Below are 6,507 nucleotides of genomic sequence, written 5' to 3'. Positions count from 1 at the left end.
AAATGGAACCCAAAGGTGCTCTTCCAGTTGCACAAACCTGGTGCAAGCTTTCACCCAAGCTGAACTGTGAAACTAGCTATAGAAACCCCCCCCCCTGCTCTGGGGGCACTGCATGAATTCTTGCACATGCATTTCCCAAACATCACTACTCCCTTTATCCATCTTTTCACATTTCTTTTGGAGCCAACCCAATGTGTTTTGAAAGATCCTGTTTTCACTTAACTGTAGGCCGGCATCCAAAGAAACCAAGACGTGCAACTAATTTGGAATGCCCAAGAGAACTTTTGACTTGTGTTTCTCCAACGGCAGTTTCCACCCCTTTCCCATCACTTGGCAAGCTGATTTTGAAACTTTTTCCAAAGTAAGTTTGTGACATGGTATGTGGGGCAGGGTAGTGGTGAAAACACACATGGTATCTGCAATTCAAAGTTAAAAAAAGGGAAACCCTCTCTAGGCACACCTAAGTTTCCAAGCAGCACCAAAGTGGTCCTTTGTGTCTAAATAAGGAGCAATGAAACCAATTAATGCGGCTCTTCTTTGTACTGGTTCACTGGTCCTGCAAATACAACATGGTTTATCAAAGAGTTTCACTTTCTTTGCTTCCCCAAATGAAATCTGAGAATGGGAATTTTGAGAGTGTGCTCTGAAGTCCTCAAGAAGAAGCCACAACCAATAAACCAATAAACCAATACAATACAATACAATACAATACAGGTATTTATATACTGCCTTTCTTGGTCTTTGTTCAAGACTTTATTCAAGGTGGTTTACATAGGCAGGCGACTTAAATCCCCATAGGGATTTTTACAATTGAAAGAAGGTTCTGTCTTTCAAGAACCACAACATTCAAGATGTTTCTTTCTTGATCTGGTTTCACATTCTGGCCTCCATCCTCCCATGCTCAGAGCAGATGGAATAACTCGGCTCAGCTTGTCAGCTGCTTCAAGATCGCACGGTGCCGGTGGCCTCGAACTGGTGACCTTGTGGATGTTATCTTCAGGCAAATGGAGGCTCTACCCTCTAGACCAGACCTCCTGCCTTAAACCACCATTTCTTTCTCTTAAATTAATTTAGGGCGCAAACCAGAGCACCTCTTAGGCCGACGTAAGTCCCTTGTGCAGACCCATGATGGTTGTGAAAGTGCATTAAGGACCTTTGGCACCATCTCTGGAGGAGAGAGGCTGATGCAAGCCATGCTCAGCTGCCCTGAATAGTAAACCTACGCCAGACGAGCTTGGCCATCATGTGGGGGGCTGTGGGGGGCGTGGGGTGTGTGGGAGGGAGGTGTTTCAGAGCAGGGAAGAGCAGGCGGCAAGCAGGCCTGTCGGCAGACAGGGCCAGATCCTTGTACCAGATCCTAACCCCATTCCCGGGCAGCCTGGGGCAGCTCCACACTGCTTGGATCTGTGCCACCTCTTTAGGTGGCCCATTGGGGCTGCTGCAGCATAACCCTGGGTAAGGGGAAATGAATCTCCTTGCTCTGGGCTGCACTGCTTTAGGCCCCAACCCTGCCTTAGAAGCAGGGCAGGCTTCTGCTGTCTGCTCCAGGACAGGTTAGGATTGGGCTGCCCATGACTTTGTTTACTTCCATTGCCGTGTTACATATTCACATCTTTCCATTACCATGAGAATGGGAATTTTGAGAGTGTGCTCTGAAGTCCTCAAGAAGAAGCCACATTCCATTCCATTCACACATTTCCATTACCATGTTACATATTCTGTGCCCCTCCCCCCCACCCCAATACATTTGTATAATTTCTGATTGAACTTATTTGTGCTTTTGCTGTCATGGCTTGTGGCCAAACCTACCACAGATCAAGGAGGTATGATGCTTTCCCATAGACCACAATTAGCACTTCCCTTGCTCTCCAGCATTCCATGCACAGTTAAACCTCTGATTATTAGTATATTGCCAACCCACCCATCATGGAATAAGCTGTGGAATCTTTGGTATGCTGGCAACAGCTATGGCTATGAACAGGTATCATCTCTGAGTTCCTTATTTGTGCTGGATTTCATTATCCTACTGGTGACCAGAAGATTTCACATCTTCCAAAGTCCCCCTGGCTGCGGGAGCCCTCACTGTCAGCGGAGCAGGAACATGATCTGCACCATCAAATGCAAGGTGAACTTAATTGGAGAGTCTGTCTTATAGACAGCTGTGTTACATAATGCACTAGGGTGCAATGGCATCACTAGGGCTTGTGTCACCGGTTGCGGGAGGCCAGCGGGTCACCCCTACGACGGACCTCCTACCATGCTGTGGACTGGTACCACTGCCTTGCCCCACTGGATTTTGGCTACAACTTTTGATAGAATAGATATATTTCAACACGGTTTGTTTCATTGCATTCCGCATGAAGTCACATGTTGATTGATATATAACATGATGGTATTATTCAAAAATTCCAAGATTTAACAAATGTTGACCAGTAGAGATGTCACACCCCCCCCCCATGTGCAGCACTTGGTCCAGCCCACACCCCTTGCATGACATCACTACTAGGGTGGGTTTATAAAGATGCTGAACACTTATATCTTTTATCTTTACATTCGATAGATTATTCCTGAAGTGTGCATTTTAGTGTAGCATGTTTAATCGTATGCATGCTAGATTGGCATAAAGATGCGTAAGAAAACCCAGGTGATCGTGTTTTTTTTTCTTTCTCTGATCCCCTCTACAAATACTGAGCTGGGCTACTTTAATTTTAAGCATGTGGATTCTGAAGAGAAACGTGCTTCTAGGTTTAGCCTTGACTGTCCCTGGTGACAAATAATATAAGTTCCCAAATGTGTTTTGACCTTCCTAGGCTAAAGGCCAAATCTTCAAAGCACTGCTGCTACAAATGCTCCGAAGGAGATGGTTTACCGGAGTGCCACAACTCATAGCTCAGTCCTGCATGAACACCTTTGACAGCGGAGGAAGGCTAAACAAAAACAGAATAAGAACATGAGCTCTGTAAAAGATCCCTTAAGCCTCCTTCTCCCCCTCCCCCATTTGGGGGGGGGGGAAGAGAATGAAACTGTTCTGAAATAACTTCCCTTTACAGCAAGATCAATTTAATCATAGTTGGTTTACAAATTCTAAATTTCAATTTAGAAAACCAGAGATGATATTATCTCACAAGACTCGAAACAGCTCTATACATTCCAGAGTGACAAGCTTACTCTTCTGTGCATATCATGGAGATTTTCATCTGTTGAATACTTAAGTGATGACTATATTCTGAAAAAGTAGATAATAGTGAAAGCTAAAAGAGAGCAAGCCAGATTTTTGATGTGGCTTATATCAGATTTGTGGTACCTTGTCTATAATTATCGGCACCCACAGGAAAAAAAATAATATGTGCATGGCGAATAATGGATGTGTTTCAGCTCCACATTCCAACCATGATATAATTCTGGAATTTCTGGCAGGTACGTGGAAGGAAGGAAATGAACAAGGATCCAAATTTATTTATTAGTAGAATTTATATCCTGCCTTTCCACAAAATAAGGCTCTTTATTTTGTTTGGATATTGAAACAAACAAACCGATAAATCACAAAAAAGCCAAATTTGTATAGAGATGGTTAATCAGCGAACATTGGGTGGACTTTAATGATTCAGAAAGTCAGAAGACCTTTCATTGCTATTCTTCCGGGAAATCTCTGAGACATTAGTGGTTTTATTTGAAATCTCTTGAGTGACAAGTGAGAACGGGGGCAACTGAAGAAGGGCTGTGTTAATGGATCAATGTCAAATTGGGAAGAGGATAATATATCAAAGTTCTGATGCTTATCTGGGATCCTTGTTTCTGCAACACAAGGGCATAGCTCAGTTTCTCACAGAAACATGTGGGCTTCTGCCACTTCCAGTTTTCGAATCGTAATTAGATATTTCTGGTTTGGGTGTGGATGAATCCACACCATTTTGTCAACGCAGATCCCCTAAATTGGGGACAAATTTTACGAGATCACTTTGTATGTATGGTGCTTTGATTTAAAGTGGGCAAGATGTTATACCTGTAGTCTCTTGTTGGAATCATTGACAGCGCCCTCCTGAGCTGCCCGGTGTGTGGAGCTGTCGCAACACCAAAAATGGCTGCCGTGGCATCTTGAGCATGCCAGGTAGCCACTGCCAACTCCTCAGGGGGAAGGGACATTCGTCCCCCCAGGTAAGGAAAGTAGCCCTGCAATGGAGCTACTTGACTCTGTGGCGGCTCTTTAGTCAGCGCAGAGGAAAGACACCTCATGTCAGGCTGTGTGGTCCGACTCAGAGCTCCACTGGTCCCGCCCCCCTCCTGCCCCACTCCCACCCATGTCATGCCTCCCCCTGTCTTCCTCTGTCTCCCCCTGCCCTAGAATGTGCTGGTCTCATGACAGGGTCTGGAAGGCACACAGCCCCTTCTGTGAGCCTCCCCGAGGCTGCACAGAGTTCTGATCAGCTATCAGAGAACACCTCTGGTTTCCAATCAGACCTTACACTCATAATGTGAACGCATATCCCATGTGGAGAATCCCATGACAATTTAGCTGTTGAAAATCTACCATGGTTAGCTGAGATCACATAAAGGACCAATCTATTACGCTCTTAAATAGCACATGCATATGAGAGGGTAAGCCCCCTCACCTTGGCCCTTCCAATCTTCAGTTGTGTGTACTGAGTGTGCAGAAGAAGGACTATGGTTGTGTCTATCAGTCCTACTCCCGGATCTTTGTGGGACTAGTGAAGTGGGCTTTTATGTGCATAGAGCTATATGCAAGGATGCTCTTCACATAGCTAGGAACCCTATATAATCAGCGCTCCCAGTTGCATGGAAGAATCTGTGCATGTACAGCTACATACATCTTTTGGTCTGACAGTGCAATCCAATGTGTGTCTACTTAGAAATGTCTCAGTGAGTTGAATTGAGCTTACTTCTGGGTAAGTTTGCATAGGATTGTAGCCTAAATGCATCAAGGTGAGAGGTGGAACCAATGGGCATAATTCCCCCCTTTGGGTATTAAATTGAAAGCATTGGCCTTTGGTATCACCCTACCTAACAGCAAGGGTAATCATACCATATATTAGAGACAGATGTATGGTAAACTTGTATATAAAATGCATGGTAAATGGTGATACCTGACCAGGTCTTGGGGGAAAAAAGGGTATCATATTTACCACTATGAAGTGCTAAATTCACGACAACTAAGCAAGATAAAAAAGCAAAGTTTTCTATATCAAAAGTGGTGGTGTAAACGAGGTCTTACTTCTTCCTTAGTCTGTGATATATGATTTAAACTAAACTATTATAAAGCCATAATTTGAAAACAATAATTCAGTTAGAAAAATATATAATTCATCTAAACTATATGAATTTTATTTGAGCACTTCCAATCTTTGGAGAAAGAAAGAAAGAAAGAAAGAAAGAAAGAAAGAAAGAAAGAAAGAAAGAAAGAAAGAAAGAAAGAAAGAAAGAAAGAAAGAAAGAAAGAAAGATTGATTGATTATCATGCCTGGATTCCACATCTCTCAAAAAAACTCAGTAAAGCATTGACCCTCATCTGAGCATTATCTTATACATTACCTGCTCCACTTGTAGACCAGCAACTGACCTATGGTCTTCTCTATGGTCTTTGCCTTAGTTGATGTCAGTTCCGGCTTCTGAGAGACCCTTCCAGGTTCTGGGGCTCTGTTTCTAGGGCAAAGGTCTGTGGCAGCAAATTGCCTGTCGCTCGTCCTCCGCTGTCAGAGTCCGGGCACATTTTTCAGTGATTTTCAACCATTGGGCTCCAAACCCCCACAGCAAACTTGCAAACCTTTTGGGGCACACCAGTGTGCCACAGCACACTGGCTGAAAAATCGCTGTTGTAGACCTGAGCATTTTTGAATTTCCACATGGAGCAGAAGGCCAATGTTATTACAAGGCTTGTAACTGACCAGTGCAGACACCTCCAGCTATAGCGATGCAATGGAATGAAGCATCAACGTAACAGGTTGAAAATGAACTTTCATAGTGGAAGGGCCAGATTCCCTACAGTAGATTACTTGTCCTTTGAAGTGTGTCTGAATGAATGTATGTCAGCATAACTTTTCCACCAGCAAACATCCAGATAATACTTGAGGAAGCAACAGTTTCAGAGTAGAAGGTACTAAAATACAGTCAGCCCTTGGGATCCTGGGTGGACCTGCAACAGGTTTTCAGGGATGCGGGGAGCCCCACGCCAGCCTCTGCAAGGCTCCCCCCAGAGGCAAAGACAGTACAAATAACAATCACAACCTACTTCCAGTTTGTGATCGCGAAACCAGAAGTGGGTCACGATCAGTTCAGTTCAGTTTTATTACAGTCACCGATCAGCATAAAAATAACAATACATTCACAGTATACAACTGAACGTATATACGATCCATCACAGCATTCTAACATAGGCTCTTGACAACATAGTATACTAAAAATTAATAGATCTAAGTCTAGATAAGACTAAGTTTGGTCTAGTTATTGTGGTTTGAACTGCGCACAGTAACTGAGGAAGGTACTTCTGAAAGT

The sequence above is a fragment of the Tiliqua scincoides genome, chromosome 1, assembly GCF_035046505.1.
Source record: "Tiliqua scincoides isolate rTilSci1 chromosome 1, rTilSci1.hap2, whole genome shotgun sequence".
Classification (NCBI taxonomy): Eukaryota; Metazoa; Chordata; class Lepidosauria; order Squamata; family Scincidae; genus Tiliqua; species Tiliqua scincoides.
The sequence above is the reverse complement of the archived record's forward strand: the minus strand, read 5'-3'. Positions refer to the sequence as shown.